Source organism: Petromyzon marinus, chromosome 50 (assembly GCF_048934315.1).
Source record: "Petromyzon marinus isolate PM22_M1 ecotype Great Lakes invasive population chromosome 50, UKy_Petmar_22M1.pri1.0, whole genome shotgun sequence".
Classification (NCBI taxonomy): Eukaryota; Metazoa; Chordata; class Hyperoartia; order Petromyzontiformes; family Petromyzontidae; genus Petromyzon; species Petromyzon marinus.
The window spans coordinates 1,023,968-1,040,722 of NC_133716.1; the positions used below are offsets into that span (position 1 = coordinate 1,023,968).

At 43.4% G+C, this 16,755-nt stretch overlaps 1 protein-coding gene across 3 annotated transcripts in view; it reads left to right on the plus strand.

Moving 5' to 3' along the window:
• Nucleotides 1-16,755, plus strand: part of BBLN (bublin coiled coil protein) — a 43,106-nt gene that overhangs the window by 13,942 nt on the left and 12,409 nt on the right. The window lies entirely within an intron of this gene.

Sequence of the window (16,755 nt, forward strand, 5' to 3'; positions counted from 1 at the left end):
TGAGCGAGTCAGTGGCAGTGTGAGTGAGTGTATGATGTGCGAGTCAGCGTATGATGTGCGAGTCAGCGTATGAAGAGTGAGTCAGTGAATGATGTGTGAGCGAGTCAGTGGCAGTGTGAGTGAGTGTATGATGTGTGAGTCAGCGCACGATGTGTTAGTCAGCGCATGATGAGTGAGTGAGTGTATGATGTGCGAGTGAGCCAGCAAACAATGAGTGAACCTGTGTATGATGAGTGAATGGGTCAGTGGTTGTGCGAGTATATGATGTGTGAGTGAGTAAGCGCATGATGAGCGAGTCAGTGCATAATGTGTGAGTGAGTCAGTGTATGATGTGTGAGTGAGTCAGTGTATGATGTGTGAGTGAGTCAGTGTATGATGTGTGAGTGAGTCAGTGTATGATGTGTGAGTGAGTCAGTGCATGGTGTGAGTGAGTCAGTGTATGATGTGTGAGTGAGTCAGTGTATGATGTGTGAGTCAGTGTATGATGTGTGAGTAAGTGCATGGTGTGTGAGTGAGTCAGTGCATGGTGTGAGTGAGTCAGTGTATGATGTGTGAGTGAGTCAGTGTATGATGTGTGAGTCAGTGTATGATGTGTGAGTAAGTGCATGGTGTGTGAGTGAGTCAGTGCATGGTGTGAGTGAGTCAGTGTATGATGTGTGAGAAGGTCAGTGTCGGATCCCTCTGCTTGCGCCGTCGCCCCGCCCCCCCCCTTGACTCCGTCGGCCCCCCCAGCTCCGTCGCCCCCCCCGGCTCCATCGCCCCCCCGCTGGCTCCGTCGCCGCCCCCCCAGCTCCGTCGCCCCCCCCCGGCTCCATCGCCCCCCCCCCAGCTCCGTCGGCCCCCCTCCAGCTCTGAAACCCCCCCCCCAGCTCCGTCGCCCCCCCAGCTCCGTCGGCCCCCCCCTGGCTCCGTCGCCCCTCCCTGGCTTCGTCGCCCTCCCCCGGCTCTGTCGCCCCCTCCCCGACACCGTCGCCCCCCCCCCCAGCTCCGTCGCCCCTCCCTGGCTCCGTCGCCCCCCCGGCTCCGTCGCCCCCCCCCCCGACACCGTCGGCCCCCCCCCGACACCGTCGGCCCCGCCCCCACCTCTGTCGGCCCCCCCCTGGCTCCGTCGGCCCCGCCCCCACCTCCGTCGGCCCCCCCCCTGGCTCTGTCGCCCCCCCCAGCTCCGTCGGCCCCCCCCTGGCTCCGTCGGCCCCCCCCTGGTTCCGTCGGCCCCCCCCCAGCTCCAGCGCAGTCTTCGAGACAGGGCTGGTCCCTTCACCTGATGAAGGCCGCTTGTGTTGTGGCCGAAACGTCGTGATTTTTGTTGTTTTTTTATTTTATTTTACCTACGTGACTTTACCGAATAAAACCAAAGAGTATGGATCCTTGCAGTCACGAAAGCTTCAAATCTAGAAAAGGACGGCTATTGCCTATATGCGCTGGAGAATATAGCGGGAAGTTATTAAAGGACTTGCCGCCCTCTATACGTGTATTAAGCGGACGACGCACTCCCCGTTGCCCTTCCCTTATCTGTTTCCATCAGATGAAAATAAAATATTTGTTGACAAATTCCATCAGCCCACACGGCCTTCTGGCAGTGTTGTTTTTCAGCTCCAGTCACTCACCGCCGGTCAGTCGCCTGCGTGTCAGAGGAGTTGTACACACCTAGCTGCCACTGCTATTCAGAATGGCCTGAAGTCAAATGTATCGTTCCGGATGACCGCTGCAAAGTATGATCTTGAGTTTTGATTATAGTGTGCTGATCTTTAAAGGTGTATAGAAATGTTTTGATACTGCTACTGATACTCCTGCTGTTATGGAGTGACTCATGCAGCCAGCTATGGCTGTAAAGTTTGGTCTTCCATGGAATGTATATCGTTTATTGTTAAATTTGAATCACAGTTCCTATGATCACTGTTACATTGTTTTTATAGCTTTATTTTAGTGATTTTGAAAAGTTTTGGTTTAGCCATGTTTGTTGTAGTACAGAGCTAGCCTGATAACTTTAAATTGTCTTATGGTTGTTATTGTTTGACTTGTATCCCACTGGGATTTTTGCACAAAGTGTTGATATACAGTGTTTTTTTATGGAAGACTTTGCTGTTTTTCCCCTGGATTTTTCTGTTGCGTGTAGTCACTTTAAGATGTTTCTTGTTCATGGTTTTATTTGTTGCGGTTGCACCCGGGTCAAGAGCCGCATGGCTCACAGGGTTATCTCCATATATATAAAAGGCAAAGTTGTGATTGTGTCTGTTCAAAATGTTTAGCGTACTTCCCGACATGCAACTAACTTGAAATTTGCCATGTGGGTACTTTCCAGACTGTACACCGTGTAAAAATTATATTTAGTTTTTTTTTTGGGGGGGGAGCTCAATAATGAATTTTTTGCGCACGGCAAGTGAGCTGTGACGTCAAATCTGTCACGTGACCCGCGCATGTGGAATCGTAACGCATTGTAGTGTAGCGGTTAGCGCGCCGCGCTACGAACCCGGCGACCCGAGTTCGATTCCCGCTCACGGCCACCACCGGTGACGATTATTTGAACTGGTCCTGGGCCTCCCCTAGGTCAACTCAGCCTCAGCCTCAAACGCGTAACTGGTGTGGTGTGTGAACATTGCCATTGGGGAGACAAAGGCGGCCGGGCGTGGTGAACCCAAGTTTCGGGCGAAGCCGGGTAGTTAAGCTCGTCCCTATATACATAAAAGGGAAATTTGTGATTATGTGTGTCTGTTCAAAATGTTTAGCGTACTTCCCGACATGCAACAAACTTGAAATTTGCCATGTGGGTATTTTACACACTGTACACCATGCAAAAATAAAAAAAAACCTTTTGTATATATATTTTTTGGGGGGGGCTCCATAATGCACATATTTTTTGCACGGCAAGTGAGCTGTGATGTCACATCTGTCATGTGACTCGTGTGCGGAAGCAAAACGGAGTGTGCCTGCTGATCGCGGGTAAAGTGAAATACAAATGTGTTGCAGGCCTAAGGCGTTCTTCGCGCAGGATTGCTTTATTATTTCAGTCGTTTACTGCCGTACGCACCCTGAAAGTTGCGTGTGTCTGCAGCAAGCGCGTGTATGTGTACCTATGGTTAGCGCGTTGCACTACGAACCCGGCGACCCGAGTTCGATTCCCGCTCACGGCCACCACCGGTGACGATTATTTGAACCGGTCCTGGGCCTCCCCTAGGTCGACTGAGCCTCAAACGAGTAACTGGTGTGGGGAGACAAAGGCGGCCGGGCGTGGTGAATCTAAGTCCCGGGTGAAGCCGGGTAGTAAAGCTAGTACCTAATAAATGAAACTGAAATGAAACTTATATCGCTGCGGACCATTCGTTACTGTTCACTCCTTGATGCCTCCACTCATATTGAGAGGGGACTCTATTAGTTCTGGAAGGTATCTGTTATTTATATTAATATTTGATTTGTCTAGGCCCTCGGGTATGATTGATTCGTTATACACAATGACAGAATTCAACCTTATTAAAATTCTTATATTGCTCGCATGTAACGGATGGATTTGACACACTTAACCACACAGACAGTTTTCTGTTTTTCAAATACAGTACTAACACATCTCATTAAAGATCAGAGCACCAGATATTGAATATTCAACTGACACTCACTCGGTCCATAGAATACAAATTATCACAAAAGGCTATAAAAATGGCTTAAGTTAAGGTGTGTGCAATGTGATGCTTATGATAAGGCAAACAATGCAACTAAGGCAGTCAGCTTTAGTCTGTTGCAGATGGTCTCTCACGCTCGCGTTGAGAAGGTGACGCGGCATTTTCTGTGCTGATTAATGTGCAGTCGTCACACTGCCTCGAGCAGTGGAGACATCGGCCAGGTGGTTGATGCAACTGGTGACTTGCCAGGTGCGGTAAAATCTTGACGAGGTTTAGATGATGACCTTTCTTCAACATCCGACTGTACAGCCGTATCTTCACTGTGATCATTATTCACGAGCTTGCGGTTTTACAGTTACTTTTTGTTTTGCTCTTGTCATGCGCGGCATCGCGACATTGTAGCATACAGTTCGGTACAATGTGAACGTCTCTCAGTTTAACACGTAGGCTTTCGCCACCAATACACCGTTGTGTTGGAGTAGTAAATAATTGGCATGGTTTGTTTTCGTGACAAATCTCACTAATTGGCTGTCGGACGGTGGCGGGTTTAACGACACATTTACGCAATCCAAGCAAACAGAAACACTTTAATCATAGATTCTCATACTCCGTTTGAGTCTCTTTAATATCACTTGCCGTATGTCTCGGCTCGATATTATTCAACAACTACAAAACTTAACATTTCCTTTCAGAATCTCCACTGCTTTACCACTTTAGCTCCGAGTGGTTATTCGACGATTCAGCTGTTCTCGTGCAATGCACTACTTAAAACGAAATAAGTCTTTGAGCACGGGAGTGCACGCTACCCGGCCAATAGGAACATAAAGGTTGCCTCTAACTCTATGGCCCCCTCTAGGCTCTCGCTGAGTTTTTTCACTCGTTCTAGGAATTGTATCGACCCCTCTGCTGACTCTTCTCCCAATGTAGTCCATTAATATACTCATTTTCTGAATGGACTCATAATTCTCGTTCTGCTCCCTCTCTCGCACTTTGAAAGTCCCTCCCATCGTTCCTTTTCCGAAGCTCTTACAACCTTGCTCAGTATTACATATTTGATAATGGTGTGATGTTATCCTCGTCGCCTAGTATGCAGGAGGTCGGGGGTTCAATCCCGACCTTAACATCTGTATGCTGGTCGTTTAACGTTTTAAGCCATTGGGCATGTGCTCAGAAATTGTGTTAAAAATCAAAACTTCTGAACTGGTTTAGACTTTCAGTGTCTCATCAGCAGTCAGGCTTGCTTAACCTTGTACATATAATCCGTTGTGATTGAGGTGATTGTTGGCTGTGAAGACCAGGGTCCCATGTGAGAACCCAGCTGGGGAGGAAGGTGGTATGGAGGGAAGGATTAGGTGCAAATTGATCATATGCTAATGAGCTGTGTGTTTGACCCTGCCCATTTATCTGGAACTGCACACATTTGTGAAAATCACGACATATGCAAAGCATCTATCACAGACATAAACTCTCATTTACGAATGTGACACAAGACATGAAGCGTATATCGACGTGTGTGTGTTTCTGTAAGTGTGCATCTGTGTATTTATATGCCTGTGTATGCCTGTTGCTGAGGTAAGGCTTAATGGAGTGCCAGTAGAGGGTATGTATGTCTGCCTGTGTGTATGTAGTAAGGTCGGTGTATGTGTTGCACTGGTACCCCTCTACCTTTGGACTTTTTTTTTTAACCAAATACCATAATGGAAACACCCAATTCAGCTTGTGCTGGATATCCCCCTGGAAAAGGTAGGGATTTTCAACAGGACTTACATCTCTGCTTTATTGTCCTGGTCAAGGCCTATGATACCATCAACAAACCAGAGCTCCGATTATTCTTAGTGCTTTTGGGGCATCTACCTCTCGACTCACAATCATTATGGACCTCTATGACTTGGAGTCGGAGCCATTTCCCGTCCATCTTGGGGTGCGACAGGGATGTCCTCTGGCCCTTACATTATTGAGCATATTTTTTGAACGTGGAGTTCAATACGTTTTACATGGCTGCACCAGAGGAATTTCCTTCAGGTACTGATACAATGGGAGGATGATCGATGCGCCGGGGCAGTCAAGGGATGGCCCCCTATTGGTCAACCATGTTATGTATGCTGGTAATTGCTGCTCTCTTTGAGGAGTTGAATACTCTGCTGAAGAACCTCGTGCATGTTACAAAGAGATGGGGCCTTACCATCAGTCCCACAAAAATAAAGCACCTGTCTGAGTATTTTATGTCATCAAACACTCCACCCCCTTCACTCCCCATGAGTGAAGGTGGAGAAAATAGAGACCTTTCCTTACCTCGGCAGTGTCCTTTGACCAGCTCCGGTTTGGCAGCAGAGTGCTCACTCCGAATCAGCAGTGCGGCATTGTATTTTCATCAGTTACACAACGCTGTGTGAAAACTACCTGGCATATTTCATATTAATCCCCAAATCTTCTCGGCCACAGTTATGCCCTCCCTTGTCTATGCTTGCGAGAGATGTGGACCCCTTTGAAAGAACAACTGTGCCGTTTTGAAACATTCAGGCTGGCGTGCCGACAAGCCATCCTGGGTTTAATCAGACTGGATTGTGTGAGGAGCTCACAGATCATTGAAAGATGTGGACACAGTCCCATCAGTGAGCTCCTCCAGCAGAAAAGACTGCATTGGCTGGGTCATGTAGCCCACACACCCAGCCACCGCATGCCCAAACGGCTTTTGTTTGGCTATATCGAGGGGGCTAAGTAGGTCTGGAACGGGCTAGAGAAGACATGGACTGATATAACTTGCCAATGACACCAGTGGTGTCAAGATCGGTCTCTGTGGAGGAGGCACGTGAGGAGGCTACTAGGCAGTTGTAGGCAGCCGCCCTCCAACAGCAGGGGAGTTATGGCTCACAACAACAGCAGGGAGTTATAGCTCACAACAACGAGCAGATTGCCTGAGAGTTAAAACGCAACAACTTGGCACAGTAGGGAGATGGTGCATCTGTCAGTTATCTCAGTCAACTCAAAACCCTTGGATCTGTCCCGTGATCTCCAGCCAGGGATCATTCGACAGTTAAAGTGGCTTCAAAGTGCACCTAGCCTGGCAGAAGCGTTGTGGTAATGCCATCCTTAGTGGCGAATGGCGGCTGTTCTAGTTATTGCTTTGTGTATGTCTCTTCTCATATCTGTATTTCTATATCTGTTTCTGTTTGTGCGTTTCCATGTCAGTCTATATATCTTTTTGGCTGTATTTAGGTGTGTCTGCGCCTTTGTTAGTATGTGTGTCTGTATGTGTCCATCTGTGTTCGTCACTGTGTATGCCAATCTGTCTTCTTTGTGTGTATATCTGTCCCTTTGTTTCTCTACGTCTCTGTGTACAGGTAGTCCCCGACTTACGATGGAGATGCGTTACGACGACCCCATCGTAAGTCGAAAATATCGTAAGTCGAAAGTGGCCGAGCCTACCCAGGACTCTTAAAGAATGGTGATAATTTAGCAAAACAGAGCAATTTACAATACCGTACTGTATAAACTATATACTGTATGTGTTTATTAATTACAATACAGTATTGCACAGTAAAATTTTAAGTAAAAAACAAGGTAAATTCTTAGCCTACCTATATGAACTGCAATTTCATAGAAAGTTTTTTCAGGAAACAATCCTATCTGCTATAAAAACTTTTAACATGCATTGAACGTATGTATCATATCGTAGTAACCCTAAAATGAAATCGCTAAAGCTATGTATCATACATGCATTGAACGTATCGTAACGTATAATATTCTACTGTACTCACCAAGATTCTGTCCGTCGTCTGCATACTTGAACGATGCTAGGTTGTTAAGAGGAGGATGGCGATGATAAAGTACAGTATCGTACCTCGTACGCTGCTGCGTTTGCCTGCCACGTTTGCCTGCCGCGCGAAATTAAAAATATTTTACAATTTTGTCATCGCTATCGCCATCGTAAGATCGAAATATCGTAAGTCGGACCATCGTAAGTCGGGGACTACCTGTATATCTCTCCATATTTCCGTGTCAATGTGTCTCAGTATCGCTGCCTCTGTTTCCATGTGTTGGGCCCCTCCTTACCCCCTTTCCATAGGACTCCCTCCACTTACTGTGTGCCCTTTGCTCATGTAGAACTTCCTCCCAGAAACCACAAGTTTTCACTCATTCTGTGAAATGTTACATTTTGTAAAAAATAGTTTTGCGTCGTGAGAATTGTATTGTGTTATTTTATTAATTTATTATTTTATTCTCATTCTACGTGACTTTACCGAAAGAACCAAAGAAGATAGTTTTCCATTGTGATTGAAGGGTATTTATTTAACTCTCCCATCTTACACTCCTCTAGATCAGCGGTTCCCAGCCTTTTAAAGTGTGCAGACCCCTTTTCAACCTCCAAACATTTCCTGGACCACCACATGCTACTAGTTATTTCAAATCGTACATTTCCTTTGAGGATTTTTATGATTTTGTTTATTACCATAGGTTGGGAACAGCTGCTCGAGATAGGAGTTTGATTACATTCAAGCAGAAGAGTTGTTTACAGTGCTACATTTTTTTCCTCATTTTCAACACTTTCAGTCACGGGGTTTGCAATTATAAACAATAAAAATGTATCCACTAATTCAAATAAAAATAAGCGTCCTTTTATTTTCATTCAATGCATTGTGACTGAAAATTCACAACATGTTAAAATATATTCTTTGGTTCTTTTGGTAAAGTCACTTAGAAAAAATAATATTAACTTTATTTTTTTTCTATCTACATGACTTTACCGAAAGAAACAAAAAATATGAATTCCATACTCTTTGGTTCTTTCGGTAAAGTCATGTAGGTACAGTGAGGGAAAAAAGTATTTGATCCCCTGTTGATTTTGTACGTTTGCCCACTGACAAAGAAATGATCAGTCTATAATTTTAATGGTAGGTTTATTTGAACAGTGAGAGACAGAATAACAACAACAAAATCCAGAAAAGCGCATGTCAAAAATGTTATAAATTGATTGGCATTTCAATGAGGGAAATAAGTATATGACCCCCTCAATCAGAAAGATGTCTGGCTCCCAGGTGTCTTTTATACAGGTAACGAGCTGAGATTAGGAGCACACTCTTAAAGGGAGTGCTCCTAATCTCAGCTTGTTACCTGTATAAAAGACACCTGTCCACAGAAGCAATCAATCAAATCAGATTCCAAACTCTTCACCATGGCCAAGACCAAAGAGCTCTCCAAGGATGTCAGGGACAAGATTGTAGACCTAAACAAGGCTGGAATGGGCTACAAGACCATTGCCAAGCAGCTTGGTGAGAAGGTGACAACAGTTGGTGCGATTATTCGCAAATGGAAGAAACACAAAAGAACTGTCAATCTCCTTCGGCCTGGGGCTCCATGCAAGATCTCACCTTGTGGAGTTGCAATGATCATGAGAATGGTGAGGAATCAGCCCAGAACTACACGGGAGGATCTTGTCAATGATCTCAAGGCAGCTGGGACCATAGTCACCAAGAAAACAATTGGTAACACTACGCCGTGAAGGACTGAAATCCTGCAGCGCCCGCAAGGTCCCCCTGCTCAAAGCACATATACATGCCCGTCTGAAGTTTGCCAATGAACATCTGAATGATTCAGAGGACAACTGGGTGAAAGTGTTGTGGTCAGATGAGATCAAAATAGAGCTCTTTGGCATCAACTCAACTCGCCATGTTTGGAGGAGGAGGAATGCTGCCTATGACCCCAAGAACACCATCCCCACCGTCAAATATGGAGGTGGAAACATTATGCTTTGGGGGTGTTTTTCTGCTAAGGGGACAGGACAACTTCACCGCATTAAAGGGACGATGGACGGGGCCATGTACCGTCAAATCTTGGGTGAGAACCGCCTTTCCTCAGCCAGGGCATTGAAAATGGGTCATGGATTGGTATTCCAGCATGACAATGACCCAAAACACACGGCCAAGGCAACAAAGGAGTGGCTCAAGAAGAAGCACATTAAGGTCCTGGAGTGGCCTAGCCAGTCTCCAGACCTTAATACCATAGAAAATCTGTAGAGGGAGCTGAAGGTTCGAGTTGCCAAACGTCAGCCTCGAAACCTTAATGACTTGGAGAAGATCTGCAAAGAGGAGTGGGACAAAATCCCTCCTGAGATGTGTGCAAACCTGGTGGCCAACTACAAGAAACGTCTGACCTCTGTGATTGCCAACAAGGGTTTTGCCACCAAGTACTACTAAGTCATGTTTTGCAGAGGGGTCAAATACTTATTTCCCTCATTAAAATGCAAATCAATTTGTAACATTTTTGACATGCGTTTTTCTGGATTTTTTTGTTATTATTCTGTCTCTCACTGTTCAAGTAAACCTACCATTAAAATTATAGACTGACCATTTCTCTGTCAGTGGGCAAACGTACAAAATCAGCAGGGGATCAAATACTTTTTTTCCTCACTGTATAAAATAAAATGAATCACGACGTTTCGGGCGCAACACAAGCGTCCATCATCAGGTGGGAAAGCATGGTCTGCTGCTGCGGCAGACTCACTAGCTGACCATGCAGACCATGCGCACGAAACGTCGTGATTCATTTTATTTTATACCTACGTGACTTTACTGAAAGAACCAAAGAGTATGGATTCCTGTAGTCACGAAAGCTTCAAATCAAGATTGAATATGCATTCCAGTCACAAAAGTTTTAAGTCAAAATGTAAATATATCTTGTTTTAAGAGGGATACATTATTTAAGGGGTAGAGCATGCAGTGCTGTTGTAAGCACACTGTGCTATAAAGCAAGCAACCTGAGTTTTATTCCCTGCCACGGTCAACATCAATGGTAAGTAATATTAGAAACAATTCTCTCCTCCCCGTGCCATTCGTCAACCCAGTGTGAAGTATGGTTAAACAACGTTCCATGACCGACATGGCTTGGAGCCGCCTTCATCCAGCAATGGATTGACCAAGGGATGCGTACTTTATACATTTTTACTCCAGAATTCGTGGTGGAGTTGATTTACCAAGTGCATGTTGAGGTTATTTGGATGTCAGACTGGACTTAAGGAGTTGGTTATTATGATTCCAGCACTGGCATCGTGGAATTACAGGTCACAGGGAGCAGATTATTTTGGCGTTGGCAGCATTCCTACGTCAGGGGTGCCGAATAAGGATAATTGAGTGATACGATAATGTTAATTGGATGTCAGCAGGAATTAACAAACTTAAGGGCCTGAAATATTGATGCCTACATTTTCTGTGGTCATTACCAATTTTATTTGGCAGACCACTGTGTTGTGTGGATGCCACGTTTGTAGTTCTATGTGGTATTAACCTTAATAAATGATAGTGTAATTGAAAGTTTACAATTCTTGAATTGAAACTGGAAATATATTATTGGTTCTTTCGGTAAAGTCACGTAGAAGGGAAACATTAAAATAATAAAAATATAAAAACTAAAATTCTCACGACGTTTCGACTGCAACACAAGCAATAATCGACTGCAACACAAGCAATCATCCCTTCTACTTGGCTTTACCGAAAGAACTAAGAATATGAATCCCTGCAGTCAGGAAAGCTTTAAATAAAAAAATGAAACTGGAAAGTTGATGACTAATCCTGGAACAAATAAAAAAAGTGAGGCTATAGGAAAATAAATAAAAGCTATGCCTGGTTCGTGTCATTGTGTGTGGGATTTGAGGGATTTTTTCCTGTTTTCTTCGTATAGAATTGTGAATTGATGTAATTACAAAGTGTCATTAGAATTACAAAAAAAATGAAGCTATGTATTTGTGCAAGGAAAAATCTACCATATTCTGTACCTATTTTAAATTGCCTTCTAGAAATAAAGTATTATGACTGTGTTTGCTTAGTATTTGGACAATTGGACATGGAGGACATCATTGGCGAGTGATTTCTGAACTGGTCCTCGGTCTGCCTTTTCCCTTCACTGACCCGCACTGACCAGCGTGAAATATAATCAAACAACCACCATGACCGACGTGGCATGGGGTTTTTATGTATGTTGAACTTCTTTCGCACCGTACATAGCCAACCATGCTTCGCAGAGGTGCGGGGGAAGGACAACAAAAATCAGTTCTAAAGAAATAAGTTTTCAATATAGATGTAAAAGTGCGTAGCTCCAGTGGCTTCCTAATATCGGAAGGCAGAGCATTCCAGACGGCCGCAGAAGCGCATCTGAAAGAACGCGATGTGGCAATCATATTTGTTCGATGGTTAGCTGCTGCGAGGATGACTGGAGTTCACTTGGGTTTTTGCTCCTTGACTACAGCAAGGATTTGTGGTTCATTTGTGGCAAGCACTTTGTGTGTAATGAGTGCGACCTCATGATGTATTTGGATACCTGCGTTAATACCATCATCCCGCAGTAGATTCGAAAAGGGGCTGTATATTAGTTAAAATGCCACGGGCTTAGACAAACTGTCTTTCTTGTCCATGCTGTGATTGCAATGGCACACTAGGTTTTGTGTAACAAACCATTGACTTATTAATTAATAAGCCATATTTTCTAAAACTATAAGTAATGCACAGCCATTTTAAAATATACTGCTGAATGAAGGCTTCTCCATACCGAATCAGTTGTGGGGATTGTGAAGTGTTGCTAACCACTGTAGCACTACTCCAGTCCCCCCTTCCCACCCCCATATTGATTTTGAAATTGTGACTAGAGCTGCTGAGCTGTCATGTAAGAAAAAGGGACGCCTGTGCTGTTAAAAGTTTAGTTATTCCACACATTTGTTAGAATTCATGCCGTGTTAAATTTTAGAATAACAAAGGGATTCATAACATGTAGGCTTTCGCGACCAATATTATTCATAATAAAGGATAAATCCCTTTCATAATAAAGGTTTTTGGGTTAGATCGCGTTTATTTATAAATGTGTCGTAACCCTCCACCACCCGACACGGCCAATCAGCAAAAAAAGTGTCACGTTAACAAAAAGACAAATAATTCACTACTTTAGCCCACCGGTGTGTTGAAGAGTGAATCCACATTTACAGTTTGAGTAGGACGTTTCGCTGGTAAATACATCCAGCATCATCGGGCAATTCGCCAGAATGGTAAAGCCCTCGCTTGCTCCCGGTTTTATATAGAGCAGCAGGGTGACGTCATCACTTAACTCATATCAGGTGCAGTGATTAGAGGCGGAGGGGGGGGTATTGTAATTATATAATCAATTAGTAATCAGTCATTGGTTATGATTAGTAATGAGTTGTAGATTAGTAATTCTTTAAATCAAAATGTAATGTGTATTATTTAATAATACGCTTCCAGGCCGCACTAAGCCTGTAGCTGTCAGAGCGATTAAAGTTATTCTTGTTCCTCTCAATTTCAATGATTCTCTAATTAGTCTTTGCCAGTAATAATTAGTTTTACACACCACTGCAACATTGTCAAAATAAATTGAGTGTCCTTGTTGACAAGCATGTTCTGCCACTGCCGACAGTTGTGTTTGAGATAATTTAATATTTCTCTGATGTTCTTTTAGTCTTACGCTGATGTTACGTCCCGTCTGTCCAATGTAGCAGCTGACACATAAACAATTAATCCGATATACACCTTCTGTTGATAATTTCGGTAATGCGTCTTTAGTGCAAGATACTAGTTTTTTAATTTTGTGTACTGTACCAAATCTTACTGTAATGTTTTGCTTTTGCAAAACACGGGCTAATTTTGTCAGTTACTCCTGAGATGTATGGAATTTTTATTGTTTTAACAATCTGGTCGCTTTCAGCAGTATTGCTTTGCGATCGTGATTTGGCATTCAGTGCTCTGTTAATTTGAGCATTATTGTAGCCATTCTGTCGTAGTGCGTCTTTAACGTGTTTAATCTCTCTCACTAGATGACTAGACTCTCACCATCTGACACTGTTTTAGCCCGATGTATGAGCGTCTTGATAAGAGAGGATTTCTGAGCTGGGTGATAATGCTAGAAAAGAGGTAATTTTGTAACCATTTTACTGCGTTTTCGGAAAAACCGAGGCAACTTAGTTTACTAAGCAGGGTGTTGTGGTCTACTGTATCAAGCTTTGGACAGGTCTAGAAAAAGACAGGCACAGTACTGCTTATTATCAAGGCTACTAAATGTGATTCAGAGAGTAATGCAGCAGATGTGGTGCTGTATTTTTTTCGGAACCCAGATTGTTTTAGATGTAGTAGATTGTTGGTGGACAGGAAACTGCTAATTCTAGATTTGAAGCTTTCGTGACTGTAAGGATCCATACTCTTTGGTTCTATTCGGTAAAGTCACGTAGGTAAAAAAAAACCACGACGTTTCGGCCACAACACAAGCGGCCTTCATCAGGTGAAGGGACCAGACTGTCTCGAGGACAGCACTGGAGTGAAACACAGCCAAGCTCAGACCGCGACCTGTGTTTCACCGCTTGTGTTGTGACCGAAACGTCATGGTTTTTGTTGTATTATTTTTTTTACCTACGTGACTTTACCGAATAGAACCAAAGAGTAAGGAAACTGCTAATTTGGTAGGTCAATAATTTTTCCAAAATTTTCATCAACGGGGACAAAATTGAGATAGGTCGGTAGTTATTTGGATCATCTTTAGGGCCCCCTTTGTGAAGTGGACGGACATAGGAATGTTTCCATTCTAGAGGAACTGATGCTTCTTTGATGGACAGGTTGAAAATATGGGCTATATGTTTGTATATTAGGTGACCAACAGTTAGTAGAGCAAAGACAGGAATACTATTTGCTCCGGTAGAGGAGGACCCTTTGAGGTAGGACAGTTGTTTCAGAACATTACTTTCGTGGATTGGCTGGAAACTAAATTCGTTTAATGTTTGGACAGGGGTTTCGGAATTTGCATGAGCAGGGGTGACTCCTAAAAAGATTACCAGCTTCAGAAAAATGAAGGTTAAAATTGTCAACTATTTTTTTGGGATCTGAAAAATATTCCCCATTTCGGTTAAGCTCATCGGGCAGATTGTCTGTTTTGGATGCCTTTTCGATACATTTGATTGTTTTCCAGAAAATCCTGGCATTTCCATGTGATTCCAGGAGAGTGGAGGAAAAGTAGGCATTTTTTGCATGCCGTATTTTTTTGACGCATCTATTCTTTAAAATCCTGTATTCTAGCCAGTCATTGACCAAATTACTTTTCTGAGCACATGCACAAGCCTTGTCCCTAGTTTTCATGAGCTTTGTAATCAAAGGATCATACCATGGTGGGCGGTTGCCTTTAGTTTTAAATCTAACCAACGGAGCATGTTTGTTAAGAATTTGGAGAAACGTGTACCTGAAGGTCTCCCAAGCCATAGTCAGGTTGGGGATATCACAGACCTTGTCAATATCCGAGTGAAGCACATCATTAGTAAATGCCTGAGTGCTGAAGTGTCTCAGTGGACTGACAAAACAGCCATACATGTGCAGTAAAACCTTGGATTACGAGTAACTTGGTCTGCGAGTGTTTTGCAAGATGAGCAACATTTTTAAATACATTTTTACTTGATAAACGAGCGAGGTCTTATAATACGAGTAGTGCGTATACGCTTTGTCTGCCGAGCGTCACGTGATCACAACTGAGCCGATGGTTCTTCTCTCTCTCTCGCTGCGGGATTGTGGGTAATCGTCTCCCATGCTCGGTCTCAGCCGGCGTGCCTCACTCGTATAGTCAACATCCGTGCGAGCGTATACTGTTTACTATAGTGTTGTGACCACGTGTTTGTGCGTAAAGCATGTTTTTTATTTTGTGTCCAAGTGTAGTGACTGTTCTTTAGTAACTGTACTGCAAGTGAAAGTCGTCCTACACGATAACCCTCCTCCTCCTCTCTCTCATCTCCCTCACACCAGCAACGATTAAATGTAATTCATGAATTTGATTACTTTATATTAAATTTAAATAATAAAAATATAAAAAAGTATTTTGTATTCATAATTTTTATATGAATATTTTTGGGTTATGGAACGAATCATCTGAGTTTCCATTATTTCTTATGGGGAAATTTGCTTTGATATACGAGTGCTTTGGATTACAAACACGTTTCCGGAACGAATTATGCTCGCAATCCAAGGTTTTACTGTATATGATTTTGTGAGTACGGAAGGTCCGAGAGTGATTGTACTGTATAAACTGGTCTCTGAAAGAAAATACTGCCCAAACTTTAATTTACATATGGGGAAGCCCACCCTGGCTACACTGTGTACGAGTACATTTCCAGTGTTCTTCATTGCAAGGCCTGCGGGCCACTGACGGCCCCTGGTGGCCTCGAGTGCGGCCCCCACAATACACAAATGTGAAAATACCCCATTATGCTGTCAAAACTGATGGTTTCAAATGTGTGGTGGCCTTCATACTAATGTTTTATTGGCGAAAGTGGCTTCTCTCTAAATATTTGTGAAGAACACTGCATTACCAGAACACTGCATCCCACCTTCCATGTATAAATCCCTTTCATAATAAAGGTTTTTGGGTTAGATTGCGTTTATTTATAAATGTGTCGTAACCCTCCACCACCCGACACGGCCAATCAGCAAAAAAAGTGTCACGTTGACAAAAAGACAAATAATTCACTACTTTAGCCCACCAGTGTGTTGAAGAGTGAATCCACATTTACAGTTTGAGTACGACGTTTCGCTGGTAAATACATCCAGCATCATCGGGCAATTCGCCAGAATGGTAAAGCCCTCGCTTGCTCCCGGTTTTATATAGAGCAGCAGGGTGACGTCATCACTTAACTCATATCAGGTGCAGTGATTAGAGGCGGAGGGGGGGGGGTATTGTAATTATATAATCGATTAGTAATCAGTCATTGGTTATGATTAGTAATGATTTGTAGATTAGTAATTCTTTAAATCAAAATGTAATGTGTATTATTTAATAATACCCTTCCAGGCCGCACTAAGCCTGTAGCTGTCAGAGCGATTAAAGTTATTCTTGTTCCTCTCAATTTCAATGGATTCTCTAATTAGTCTTTGCCAGTAATAATTAGTTTTACACACCACTGCAACATTGTCAAAATCAATTGAGTGTCCTTGTTGACAAGCATGTTCTGCCACTGCCAACAGTTGTGTTTGAGATAATTTAATATTTCTCTGATGTTCTTTTAGTCTTACGCTGATGTTACATCCCGTCTGTCCAGTGTAGCAGCTGCCACATAAACAATTAATCTGATATACACCTTCTGTTGATAATTTAGGTAATGCGTCTTTAGTGCAAG